The sequence below is a fragment of the Vombatus ursinus genome, unplaced genomic scaffold (genome assembly GCF_900497805.2).
Source record: "Vombatus ursinus unplaced genomic scaffold, bare-nosed wombat genome assembly UNPS02014926.1, whole genome shotgun sequence".
Classification (NCBI taxonomy): Eukaryota; Metazoa; Chordata; class Mammalia; order Diprotodontia; family Vombatidae; genus Vombatus; species Vombatus ursinus.
This window is the reverse complement of record NW_020954704.1, coordinates 3,192,264-3,207,026: the sequence shown is the minus strand read 5'-3', so window position 1 is coordinate 3,207,026 and position 14,763 is coordinate 3,192,264. Positions and strand designations below refer to the sequence as shown.

Below are 14,763 nucleotides of genomic sequence, written 5' to 3'. Positions count from 1 at the left end.
TTTGTTTGTTTGTTTGTTTGTTTTTTTTGCTTTAGCTTAAGCATAATATATTCTGCTGCAGCCTTTTACCTTTACCCTGTGTGTGTCCTTCTGTTTCAAATGTGTTTCCTGTAAACAACATATTGTAGGATTATGGTTTTTAATCCATTCTGCTATCCACTTCCATTTTATGGGAGAGTTCATCCTATTCACATTCTTGGTTATGATTACTATCTGGGTCTTTCTCTCCATTCAATTTCCCCTCTGTTTATGTTTTTCTTTCTTCTTTCTCCCTTTCCCTTCTCATTAATGTTTTGTTTTCGACTACCACCTCCCTCAGTCCTGCATTCCTTCTATTAGCCCCTTTCCCTTTTCTTTCCCTTTACTTTTGCTACTTCTTCCCTCCTTTCTATCCCCCCTCCCTTTTCTTTCCCATTTTCCTTCCTACTGCCTATATATAGGGCAAGTTAGATTTCTATACCTAACTGATTATGTTATTCCCTCCTTAAGCCAAATCTGATGAGAGTAAGGTTCAAACAATGCTCATCTCCCTCCCTTCTTTCCCTCTGCTGTAGTAGGTTTTTATGCCTTTTCCTGTAACATAATTCACCCGTCTGCCTCCTCCTTTCCTTCTCTCCTAGTACAATCCCTTAGTTAGATCAGGTTAATTCACTTACTTTGATCCATTTAACCCACTTAATTAGATTTTTTTATCATTACATTAAAGTCAACTTATACCTATTCCCTCTATGTATACCCCTTTAAAATGGTAAAATAATAATACATTTCTCAAGTGTTATAAGTGTCATCTTCCCTTGTAGGGATGTAAACAGTTTGCCCTTATTAATAACATCTTGCTGTTTTTTCTGTCCCATTTACCTTTTTATGTCTCTCTTGAGTCTTGTCTGTACTTGATGATCAAATTTTCTATTGAGCTCTGGTCTTTTTATCAGGAAAATTTAGAAGTCTCCTATTTCGTTGAATGACCATATCCTCCCCTGAAAGATTGTGCTCATTTTGGCTGGGTAGTTGATCCTTGGTTGTAATCCAAGCTCTTTTGCCTTACGGAATATCGTATTCTATGCCCTATGATATTTTAATGTAGAAGCTGCGAGGTCCTGTGTAATACTGACTGTGGTTCCATGATATTGAAATTGTTTTTTTTCTGACTGCTTCCAATATTTTCTCTTTGACTTGGTAATTTTTCCAACTTGGCTACTATATTCCTTGGTATTTTCATTTTGGGATCTCTTTCAGGAGGTAATTGGTGGATTCTTTCTATGGCTATTTTACCCTCAGGTTTTAGGACCTCAGGGCAGTTTTCCTTGATGATTTCCTGAAAAATGCTGTCCTGGGTGTTTTTTTCATCGTGATTTTCAGGTAGACCACTAATTTTTAAATTGTCTTTCCTGGATCTATTTTCCAAGTCAGTTGTTTTCCCAATGATGTACTTTATGTTTTCATCTATTTTTTCATTCTTTTGTTTTTGTTTGATTGATTCTGGCTCTCATAGAGTCATTCTTTTCCACTTACCTAATTCTAATTTTTATCAAATTGTTTTCTTCTGTTAGACGTTGTACCTCCTTTTCCATTTGGCCCATTTTATTTTTTAAAGAGTTCTTCTCAGTGAGTTTTTGTGTCTTCTTTTCCATTTCACCAATTCTGCTTTTTAAGAAGTTATTTTCTTCATGGTTTTTTTTTTCCAGTTATCCAATTGTATGTTTTAGGGACTTGTTTTCTACAGTTAATTTTTGTCCTTCCTTTTCCAAGCTATTGACTCAATTTTTCTTCCACCTCTATTATTTGAAGGCTTTTTGGGCTTCAGACCAGTTCATATTCCCTTTTGAGGTTCTAGATGTAGGTTTGTTGACAATGCTCTCCTTTTCAGAATTTCTGCCTTGATCTTCATTGTCGCTATAATAAGAATCTGTGGTACATTTCTTTTTGCTCATGGTGTTTGCTTATTTCCTGGCCTTTAAAAAAATTGAACTTTCCTGCTAGGGAGCAAGGGGCACTGACCCAGCTTCTTGTCCTGGGAGGCTGGGGCCTGTTCACTGACTTTGTGTGCTGGGGCCTCTGATGCTGGCAGTTGGAGGCTGTAGGGTTCTGGCAGCTTACCTGGTGTTGGGCTGGAATCAGCAACACTGGAGCTCTAGGAGTAGGGGTAGGTAGTCTTGCGCCTGAAGTTTGCCTGCTCTCCTGGGCCTTTCCTTTAGCTTTCTTTGGCTCCTTCCAGATGGATGTTTTGCTGCTGCAGGATGTTTCTCAGCCTGGGGCTTTCCCTCTTGGAGTTGTGCTTCCCAGAGTTTTGCTGAGGCACTGGGGGACTTGGCTGCCAGATAATGCCATGGCATATGGTGGTTTTCTGAGCCCGTTTCCACTGTTTCCCTTCTCCATACTAAGGCACTGGGGGGTCCTGGTGTTGGTGCTTGCCTGCTCCACCCCTTGGTGTTTAAGATCTCTCTCTGTTATGCTGAGATGGGGCTTTCTGCCAGCTTGCTTGGATGTCTCCTGTTCTGTACTGCTCCCCTCCCACAGGGAAAGAGGGTCCTTTCCTGTTTAATCCCTTTAAGCTTCTTGGGCTACAGAATGGTTCCACCTTGTGTTTCTGCTGGTTCAACTGTTCCTGGATTTTTCCTGGGACAACTTTTCTGGGCTTTCAGAGGTTAATAAGGGAAGTTGAGAGGGACTTACTTCTTACTCTGCCATCTTGGCTCCTGGAAGTTGAGCCATCTTGAGAACACTTTAATATAAAAGATTTGTTGAAAGGGCAAAACTTAAATTTAATGAACATGTCATTACTAAAAGAATGATTTTCATAGTAAATTAACCTCTAAAAATTCTCATGGAGCCCAAGTTTTTACATAAAGAATCTAGATTCTTTATGAGAGACTTCATTTAAAACAACAAATGAAAAGTCACAGGTAACAGGCTAATTTGTTGATCAACATAAACATCAGCTTCATTCTTCCAGAGAATGGAAACAAGCATCTAATTCTTTCTATGACAAAATGCAAAAGATGTTTCAGTATTTTGACTTTAAAGTTTCTTTCTCCAGCAGCAAATCTGTGTCTTTGCTGAAGTTCCTTTTCTCTTTCTTTCTAAATGTAGGTTTGTTGACACTCCAACCTTCTTGAAATAGCAGAATCCTCATGCTTCTTAGCTTCTCAAAAGTATGAACCTCCAAATGAACTTGTTCTCTTTGGTCCCATAAATCATTCAAATGTTTCATTAGTTACGTTGCTTGAGATTTGTAGCCACCAAGGGACATTTTCATTTTCTTTTCCTTTTTTGCAGCTCTCTTAGCTTCTGTTGTCATGTGACCCTTATTTACCTCGTCTCTTTTTAAGTGATTCAATCCTGTCCCTTTTGTGAGCTATCTTGACTAGTGTATGTCAGCTCTACCATGTAGATATAAAACTTGACTGTAATGTTCTTCCACATCTTGTTGTAAGTTTCATTTGTCAGTTTGCCATGGTTCATTCCTTGCTTTACTACTTCTACCTCTGTGTCAAAAGGTCTTAAACATTCTTTAGTTCAACTTCAGAGAATTTTTCATAAGTAAGTTCTAGGTAAGTTATATGCTTGGTACTATTACTTCCTAATCCTAGAGTTTTCTGCTTTTTATTTCCAGCTTGTTCTCTGTAAGGATGATGTAGAAGATCATAATGAAGCATTGTGATTATCTGTTTTTAAATTACTTCTTCACTTTTCTGTAGGTATGTTATTGGTCTACATTTATGGGTCTTAGGTAGTTTCATTTACTTCTGAAGGTCTTGGTAAAGCTTCATGCATTTGTTTTAATTCCTTTACACATTCTGTGTCTCAGGTAGCCTGTAGTTGTAGCAAGCAACTACACCAACAACATTTTACTTAGGTTTCATCAATCTCAGGTTTCATCAGTCTCATGATCTTCTAGTTCTTTCTCAAGCACTTTCTGGTAGAACAATCTCAAAGTCATTCTTTGGAGCAGGAGAGTCCATCAACTCTAAGTGGAGATGCTCCTGAGATTCTTGATCTACTTAACATAGAGGGGGTCGTTGTAATCTGCCAGTATCTCTTCAGGATTTATAATTAGTTTGTCTGTTAGAGAGGTTCTGCTTGGGGTAGTGCCAACCACCGGTATAGGAGTCATTCTACATGAAGGAGTTAATCCTTCAGCTCCATGAGGAATCTTGAATGGGGATGCACAGGGACTGTGTTTGGTGTCTGAATGATCTGTCCTTGTGGAATCACAATAGAGAAGTCACTTTCATGCCATGGTGTATTAAGATCACCTTTCAGTGGGATGTCCATGTTGGTAACAGCCATCAAGTTTTGTGCTTCCTTCAGGATTTGATCATAGACAGCCAGAGTTTTGGGTGTTGTAAGTGATACTATTTTTGATGACATTATACTTAGACAAAAGAGCACTGGAAGCAGAATTCATTATGCTGGATTCCTCTGCTGTTTGATGTGCAATTTCACTTAGTTGGCCAACTTTCACAACTTCCAGAAGTTCTGCATCAAAGATCTGAGGTGCAGAAAGTACTGATTTGATTTTTATTTTTTTTCTTTTTTGGTAAATTCTGATACTCTACTGTTTTGAAGAATAACTAATGGGAAATCAGATTCCTTTTTTTTTTTTTGGTCTTTCTTCCTATCTTAACTTTCCTTTTCAGATCTTAACTCCCTATCAAGATCATGTTGTAACTTCCTGAAGGCACTTCCTAAAGTGCCTGATAATTTTCTTCAGATGTGTCATAAAGACCTGTAGCAGGCTTTTATTTTTTTCAGAATGGAATTTCTGCATTATAATCTTTTTTCCTTTTTTTTTTTTTTGAATTTTTGTGCCAGCTGCTTGAAGTTCTTTTCTTTTGGAGGGCAGTATTGCACCTTGCTTCTTCCAATTGTTTTTCTCTTGGCCTTCTTTCCTTGTGTATTTGCCAGACAGGCTATGGTGCCATCTCCAGTCATCCTGATCTATATCTTGTAACTCTACCCATATGGCTGCAGAAGAGAAGGTGAAGCTTGATGACCTTGCACAGCCCTCCCTCACCTAAATACAATTCACTTGCAAGTCATGGCATCATCTTCCTGATGTCATGGTCCTCTTTGATAATGAAGTACAAACAACAACAACAACAGCATGAAACCAGACAGGCTCTAGGTTTTGAGACATTTCGAGTTCATCATTGGATCAGGTCTGGCTAGTGTCTTTTCTAGATTCGGATCAATCTCTCCAAGTTTAAGTTTTTGTGGATCATCTTGCTGTCCCTTCTTCATTGCTCTTTGGGCAGCTTTATCCAGGAGAAGTTCATAGTGTTCCAAGCAATATGCAGTCCTTCACCTGATGGTTGGGTCAATGGTTCCATACTGGGTTGGCATCAATTTGTCCAGGTACAAAAATGCTTGGTACTATTACTTCCTAATCCTAGACTTTCCTCCTTTTTATTTCCAACTTGGGTCCAACTATTCATACTGTTTGGCCTTGTACTGCTTTGCTGATTTCCTATGCAACGGTGAAGTAATCCAGGACTATTGGTTCTTTCTGTATTTCATTACCACGGCTTTATGAATTTCATCCTCCGTATTCTTCCACATTCCCCCTCCCCTACTTTGATCAAAATCTGAGGCATCTTGGCAGAGGTGTGACCTTGGCAGTCAGCTGGAGCAGACCAGTGAACACCTAACGGCAAAGCCCCCCAGAACCCAAAGTCGACCTGGGATCCCACAACACATATACATCCATATACATCTACACATACACATACACACACATAGACAAATAGAGGTCAGGAAGACCTGATTTATCAAGTCTTACCGGTAAGTTACTTAGCCCCTCAGTGCTCCTTCTTTCAGACCAAAAGTTGCAGAGGAGAGGACTCTGCCTTGGAAATTCCTTACCAGGAGCTCCCTACACCAATGAAATCAGATGAATAATGTATGTGTAAATATAAATATACACACATACATACATACTGACTACAACAGGTTGATGTACATTGTGTTTATTCAGTGACTGATTTTAGAACAATAATAACCATTCAGTTATGGTACTGTTTAAGCAGTCCCCTATAGCTTTCTGTCCTAGCTGAATATAGACATTGTTTACAATTGAAGTAGATTGCCAAGCAGATAAATTTGCAGTAATTTTTGTCTTTTAGGAATTCCTTGGACTGCTTCCAAGATCACCAAGCAAAACAAATTTTGCAGTCCAGGGTCACCCACCTGAATGTAAAAATAAAAAACCCAGTTTAGTGATGATACCCTTTGAAACAGCCCTCTAAATATTCATATATATGTGTGTATACACACAGATATGCATATCTTCATGCATTCATATACTTTGTTGTCTTTTCAAGTTACTATTATATTTTGAACATTTTATCATTCAACTTGTAAGTTAACAAATACAATAATTAAACACAACTATCTGATTCAACAGACATAGGGACCTTATTAATACAAGGCATAATGTTAGAAGCTATAACTGTGAAGATTAAAAAACAACACTGCTTCTGCCCTCCAGGTAGTAAAAAAAAAAAGAAAAATAGGAAGATTGAGAGACAATCTTCCTTTTGGTATTTGGGGTGATTCTTAGTAGATTAGCCAAATATTTTAAGAAATTTGGGACATGTTGGTGTTAATTCTTAATTAAATACCAACCATATAAACTGGTAACTAGCATCAGTATTCTTATGATGTGTTGTAGTTGAATACATCTCAGAAATTTTAAAAAAATATGTATTGGAATGAATTTAAAATCTCAAAATGTCTTAGAGATATTACCTTGCTATTCCTCACAGAGTTCTAATGACTAAGCAGTCATAGGGTTCTGTTGTTATTTTAATAATAGGAAAATGAAGCATAGCAAAGTGAATTCACCTTCTAAGTGTGATGAAACCAATAAAACTTAAGTTTTTCGTATCCAGTATTCTTCTCTGTTTCCTACAAACATACCCATATCTCGCTCATCCTTAAAAACCCCTCACTTGATCCTTTAACACTTCCCCTCCGGTTAGCATTCTATATCTTTCTTCCTCTTCTTAGCTAAACGTAAGAAAGCTGTCTACCATCAGTACCTCCTCTTCTTCCTTTCCTCTCATTTCTGAACCTCCTGTAATTTGGCTTTTAGTCCTTACTCAACTGAAGTTACTAATGATTTCTTTCCGGATTTAATTCTCTTTTCTCAGTGCTCATTCTGCTTGAACTCTAGGTAGCCTTTGACACTGTCAATTACCCGCTTAGATATTATCTCCTCTCTAGGTTCTCATGACACACAGCTCTCTCCTGGTTCTCCTTATAACTGTCTGACTGTTCCTGTTCAGTTTCCTTCGCTGGATCTTCATCCAGATCATGCCCATTAACCATAGATATATATTCCTCAAGGAAGGAGGAAAAGAAGGAAGGAAATAAGCATTTATTAAGTGCCTACTATGTTCCAGGCACTGTGCTAAGCACTTTACAAATATTACCTCATTTTATCCCGAAGGGTCTGCCCTGGGCCTTTCTTCTTTTTTCCCCTCTATGTTATTTGGCTTGGTGATTTTTATCATTTCCCATGGGTTCAATTATCATCTCTGTGAAAATAATTCCCAAACTCCTCTCCAAAATGCCCATCCCTATTGCATTCTTACTGGCAGTCACCCTTTCCAGGGCCTAATCTCTCTCCTGATTTCAGTCTCACATTGCCAACTCCCTTTTATACATCTTGACCTGGATGTTCCGTAGACATCTCAAACTCGGCATGTCCAAAATGGAATTCATCATCTTTCTCCTTCAAATCCAACTCCTTTCCCATCTTTTCTGTTAACTGATGGTAGAGTATAACACTATCCTGCTGGGCTCACAACCGTGATGTCATCCTCTGCTCCTTAATCAGTCAATAAACATTTATTAAGTGCCTGCTGTGTACCAGGTACTGTACTAAGTGCTGAAGATACACAAAGAGGTAAAAGACAGTCCCTGCCTTCAATAAGCTCATAAACTAATGGAGGAGACAAACAAATATGTACAAATAAGCTATATACAGGACTAAATAGGAAATAATTAAGAGAAAGAAGTCACTAGAACAGTGGTGGGGAACCTGTGACCTCAAGGCCACATGTGGCCCTCTAGGTCCTCAAGTGTGGGCCTTTGACTGAATGCAAACTTCACAGAACAAAAAGGAATTTGTTGGATTCAGTCAAAGGGCCACACTTGAGGACCTAGAGGGCCACATGTGCCTTGAGGCCACAGGTTCCCTACCCCTGCAATAGAATTAAGAGGAGCTGGGAAGATGAGATTTTAGTTGGGACTTAAAGGAAGTCAAGGAAGGCCATAGGTGGAGATTAGGGAGCCAGTGTCAATGGTCGAAGAGGAAATGGTGAAGGTGTGAGAAGACTGGAAAGGTAGGAGAGTCTAGGTCACGAGTTTTGAATGCCAAACAGGATTTTGTATTTGATGCTGGAGGTGATTGGGAACCACGAGAGTTTATTGAGGGGGAAAAAGGGAACAACATGGTTGGACCTGTGCTTTAGGAATATCACTTTAGTGGCTGAATAGAAGATGGATAGGAGTGGGAGGAGGCACCCTCACTTACCCCAGTCTAATCTTTCTACCTTCACAATGTCTCTCATCTCTCTTCTTAGACAGCCACCCTTCTCTCCCTCCTCAGTTCTACCATCTGTTTTCTCTGGTATCTGTCAAGACACAGATTAAGTTATACTTTCTGTAGGAGACTTTCTAATAGCAGCAGTAAGAGTTCCAAAAACTATTAATTCTTCCCTCAGAGTTTACCATACATTTACACTGTATATATCTTGTATATATGAAGTTATTTGCATATTGCTCCCATTAGAAACTGAATTTCATGAAGGCAGGTAACCTGTTTTTGCCTTTCTTTGTATTCCAGTGCTTAGCACACTGCTTGGCACATAATGCTTAATAAATGCTTATGGACTACTGTATTTCACTGCATAATCATCACAGATTTTATGCCATATTTTTGCAAAAAAGTAGGGCGCAACCATTATGTGAAGCTTTAAAAATTGTGCTGATATTACTTGTCTTTTGGTTTCCACCAGTCTTGCACCAATTTTTTGCTCACTGAAAACTCTCTTTCTATAGCTCTGTTTACATGTTGTTAAACAGTGAGCACAAGCACTTTCAGCTTGAAGCCTGCAGAATAGTTTTAATATTTACCCATAATCAGAAAGAAATCCTTCACAAGTTAATGTATCTCTGGCAGACCAACTATAAAGTTTAGCTAGTGCAGGAAGATGCAAGTCCTACCATCACAGGTGACTTACTCTTGGCAGCTTCGCCTGTCCTTCCTTTTCCCTTGTGCCTACGGCTCCTCCTTGAGTTGAATGACAATACCATTAGTACTTAGGGCTAAGTCTATCAAAGTTAGTCATCGCACAATGTGGCTGTTGCAATGTTCTCCTGGTTCTGCTTACTTCATTTAGCATCAGTCCATACAAGTCTTTCCAGGTTTTTCTGAAGTCCTCTTGCTTATCATTTCTTATAGCACAATAGTATTCCATTATATATTCGTGTATCACAACTTGTTGAGCCAGTCCCCAGTTGATGGGCATCGCTTCAATTTCCAATTCTTTGCCACCACAGAAAGAGCTGCTATAAATATTTTTGTACATGTGGGTCCTTTTCCTATTTGTATGATCTCTTTGGGATACTACCCTAGAAGTGGTAGTGCTGGGTCAAAGGGTATGCACATTTTTATAGTCCTTTGGGTATAGTTCCAAATTGCTTTCCAAAATGGTTAGATCATTTCACAACTCCACCAACAATGCATTAGTGTTCCAATTTTCCCACATCTTCTCCAACGTTTATCATTTTACTGTTTTGTCATGTTGGCCAATCTGATGGGAGTAGTCAGTTGTTAAAGGAACATGTATTTTCTGTACCTCCTCCTTAAGCCACCTACTCAGAGTTCCCTGCAGAGGAGGGGCATTTTGGCAGATACTACTAAGGGGGTATGTTTTTTAGGTCTGCAACGTCATGAATCCAACCAATGGTCATGGACATCCTGTTTGTTACCAGTCAATGTCCTGTTTAGACTAGATAGTTTGGGGAATTGACTGTCTGTCTTCGACTTCTGGAACGTATGTAGTAACTGAGGGAGTCAATATGTGATAGTTCTGTCAGTACAAAATAGTTCTGTTTCTGGGAGGGAAATTCTACAGAGATCAGCTTGTTCTTATAACTGGGAGAGATAATTTGCTTCACTGGGGCCCACTTATGGGTTACTGCCAGAGATATGGTCCTAGGCTGGGGTCCAATCACCCTGTCACAGAGATGAAAAATATTAACAAAAATAAGTGCAAAATGTAATGGATATATTTAAATTTATGCTAGCCTATACCCTAATGTTTATATTTATGCATAGGATTAATCACTAAAGAATTTACATACCTGCTATTTAGTACCCAACTATGCATGTAAAATCAATGGTTGTGTTTGTGTTCAAGTGATTCAACAGGAAATGGTATTCATGCGGCCATAAATAGGACTTTTAGTTCTAGTGCAGAATATATGAGCAATGTGACTTTACAAATTGCTGTTCTTTCGAGGGTTATTTTTTTGTTCAGATAACAGGGTGCTTTCTGGGTTTTGGTTTTGGTTTTGTTTTAATGTGAGAGACTAGTAGATTTGTTGAAAGTTAATGTTTCATGCATTTTTTGCTCTATTCAGTAGTTGCTACAGTAACATGACAAAATAGAGAAGTGGGAACTGAAATATACTATACACAACTTCTGTTTAACTATTTTCTTTCTCATATCTATAGTAAGTATATGTTAAAATTTATATTATCTCTGCTCAAGCTGTATAAGATATTACAACTTTTTAAAAATATTAATAGATATGATTTTTTTCATCCATTACGCATTCTAGTCAGTGTTTCTGTTTTTAAGGGTATGTGTGTATGTGTGTTTTAAGGTTTAAAGTTTTTATGTGTAAAACAACATGCAGGGAGAATGAGGTGTACTCATTTTATAATGAGGAGTACAACTTTGATTTGCCATTGTGATTTCATCTTATTTTGGCCTCAAATGCTCTTCCTCTCTTAGGTTGTTTCTTTTGAGAATTGCACCATCCTTTCAGTCACCCTGGTTCACATTCTTCTCCATTCTTCTCTCTCCCTCACTCCTCACATCACATTCGTTTTGTCAGTTCTGTCTCCACAATATAGCAGCTCACATTGATCATCCCATTCTTTCCACTCACACAGCCTCTTCGGTAGTTAAATTCCTCATGATTTTTTTTCACCTGGACTAATACAGTAGCAATATTTTCTATTTAATAACAATATTTCCTACTTAGTTTTCTCCAGTTTAGCACAGAATATTTCAAACTTCTAATTATTTTATTTTTATTTCTCTTTCCCTGCCTTCCTTTCTCCTAATACTGTATTTTGAAAGTAAATTTAAGAGATGTAACTTCCCCTAGCACTGAAAAGGATTTTCTATCTCTAATAAAAAAAAAAAAGTGTAAAAGTAACAAAGAAAAATCAGGTATCTCTTACAGTGCTCCTAGTTGTTAGAAAAAGCTGGAATTCCTGAGCTCTGAAATACATCAGTACTTAAAAGGTTCTGTGATGTGAGTAGTGGGTATTCTCTCTGTTCTCTCTACTGGTACAAAATAGAACCTATCCTTGAGTTCTCATTTTATGCTCTTCTAATCCCTGTTTTTCTACAGGTCTTCTGAAGAGGGCCTCCTCAACATCCTGGGGTCTTTTTATATGTAATGGATATATACTAAATTAGATTGGCCTATATGTGTCTTCTCCCCATCCTCACCCCTGAAAATGATATACAGGCATACCTTGGAGATATTGCTGGTTCAATTACAGACTACCACAATAAAGTTAATCACATGAATTTTTTCTGTTTCCCAGTGTGTATAAAAGTTATCTTTATACTATACTGTAGTCTATTAAGTATACAATAGTATTATGTCTAAACAAATGTACATACCTTAATTAAAAATACTTTATTTTTAAAAAATACTAGCCATTATCTGAGCCTTCAATGAATAGTAATCTTTTTGTTGGTGAAAGGTCTTGCCTAGATGTTGATGGCTGCCAACTGATCAGGGTGGTAGATGCTAACGGCTGAGGTGGCTGTAGTAATTTCTTAAAATAAGACAACAATGAAGTTTGCCGCATCAATTGATCCTTTCTTTTGCTTGAACACTTAGAGGCCATTGTAGGGTTATTAATTGGCTACTTTCAATGTTGTTGTGTCTTAGGGAGTAGGGAGGCCTAAGAGAGAGAGAGAGACACAGAAATGGCAGGTCTTTGGAACAGTCAGGACACATACAACATTTATCACTTAAGTTCACAGTCTTATATGGGTGAGGTTTGTGGCTCCCCAAAACAACTACAGTAGTAACATCAAACATCACAAATCACTGTAACAGATGTAATAATAATGAAAAAGTTTAAAATATTGCGAGAATTACAAAAAATGTGACACAGAGTAACGATGTGAGCATATGCTGTTGGAGAAATGGCCCCATAGACTTCCACAGTGGTTCGCCACAATCCCTCAATTTGTGAAAAAATATAGTATCTTTGAAATGCAGTACAGGGAAGCTCAATAAAATAAAGTAAACCTGTAAAGTTTTCTTACATCTTGCATACAGTAAGTACTAAATGTTTGTAGAATTGAGTGATATCAAAGACCCTGATCACAATGCCTCTGATGGATATTCAACCCTTGATCTTGAATTTAAATACAAGTTTTCTGAGATTATCTTTCTGTAAATATTTATCTTCCAATAAACATTATTAATCTGTGTTTTAATAGAAATAAATTCTTTAGGTCTAAAAGAATGGACAGAATCTTAGCCTCCTAGGAACATTCTACTGAGTTTTATATAGGTGGTGTGGCTATGATTAAAGAGCTGTCATACATTCCTTATCAGGAGGAGATTTTAGGCACGATTCCCCCACTGACATTAGCAGAGATGACTGGGCTGCCCCTGAAACATTGAACACATCTGAGACTACCATAAAATAATAATTTATCCTTCCTTAGTTTAATGATTATTTAAGAGCATTTGAATACTCATTAGTGGAATAAGAACACATTCAATTTCTTTTGCTAATTTTTATATCTGTACTGCCTAGGGCAAAATAAGAGCAGTTGATAGAATTATTTCTAATTATAGTGTGTTTGGTTGAATATATGAAACTTAATATACATGTTATCCTTCTAATTCATGCATGTCTATCTTCTTTTAAAAATTCCATTGAACAATAAATGTTCATTACATAAGTATGAATGTCATTAACTATAACTTTTTATTAATATTTATTAATATTATGCAAATATTAATATTTATTAATATTTTATTCTTGGGGAGAGAATTTATAAAAAGTATTCCAAAAATATAGAGGTTTCTTGAAGAGATTTTAAATGTGAAATGTAAGCAGAGGCTCTTGAAATTCATACCTAACCTTTCATGTTTGATAAATTTAGCAAAAAACCATAGGAAGACAAATTTTATATTGTAATTTTCTATATTTTTCATTATTTAACTTAGTTAAAAACCACCTGTTCTTATATAATGTTGACATTTTATTTTCATTTTTCTGTTCCTATTTAGAAACATAGTATCACAAAAAGTATGCATGTTAAAAAGATGAGGGAAAAGGAAAATTCATGATAATTTACGAACATTTGGGCCAAGATCTTAATTTAATGATTATTTAAGAATATTTGAGTTCTCATTAGTTAATAGAATAAGAACACTAATTCAGTTAACTTTATTGTTTTATTACCTTTTTCTTTTTATTAATTTATTTTAAACTTAAATACTAAAATTTTCAGCTTTCCATTGAATGTCCATCTCCTTCCCTGAAGCAGTATACACATTTTCGCTGGGTAGTTGATCCTTGGTTGTAGTTCAAGCTCCTTTGCCTTATGGAATATTGTATTTTACACCCTCTGATCTTTTAATGTAGAAGCTACAAGGTCCTGTGTAATCCTGACTGGGATTCCTTGATATTTAAATTGTTTCTTTCTGGTTGCTTGCAGTATTTTCTCTTTGTTTGGGTAATTTTGGAATTTGGCTACAACATTCCTTGGCGTTTTCAATTTGGTATCTCTTTCAGAAGATGATTGGTAGATTCTTTCAAAGACTATTTTACCTTCTGGTTCTAGGACCTCGGGGCGGTTTTCTTTGATGATTTTCTTTTTTTTATATATATATAATTTCTATTGCATGTTTGTTATGCTTTTCTTTTTTTATTAATTTATTTTGATTTATCAATAATCACTTCCATACACTTTTTTGTTTTAAATTTTTCTCCCCCTCCCTGCCCTTCCCACTTCCCTCCCTAAGATGGCATACAATCTGATATAGACTATACATATACACTCCTATTAAATGTATTTTCACATTAGTCATGTTGTAAGGAACAATTAGAACCAATAGGAGGAAACACAAGAAAAAGGAAACAAAACAAAATAGAAGAAAACAAAAGCAAATAGTATGCTTCGATATGCATTCAAACTCCATAGTTCTTTCTTTGGATGTGGATAGCATTTTCCATCATGAGACTTTTGGAGCTGTCTTAGATCCTTGCATTGCTGAAAGATGTTGTCCAGGCTCTTTTTTTTCATTGTGTTTTTCAGGTAGACCAATAATTTTTAAATTGTCTCTCCTGGACCTATTTTACAGGTCAGTTGTTTTACCAAAGAGGTATTTTATGTTTTCTTCTATTTTTTGCATTCTTTTATTTCTGTTTGACTGATTATTGATCTCTCATAGAGTCATTAGCTTCCCCTTGCC

General features: G+C 36.8%; 1 protein-coding gene and 1 pseudogene across 2 annotated transcripts in view; one reads left to right on the top strand and one right to left on the bottom strand.

Moving 5' to 3' along the window:
- The window catches only part of GPHN (gephyrin), a 757,059-nt gene that overhangs the window by 192,518 nt on the left and 549,778 nt on the right, over positions 1–14,763 (top strand). The gene's annotated exons all lie outside the window — the stretch shown is intronic.
- Positions 3,005–5,597, bottom strand: LOC114029348 (annotated as a pseudogene).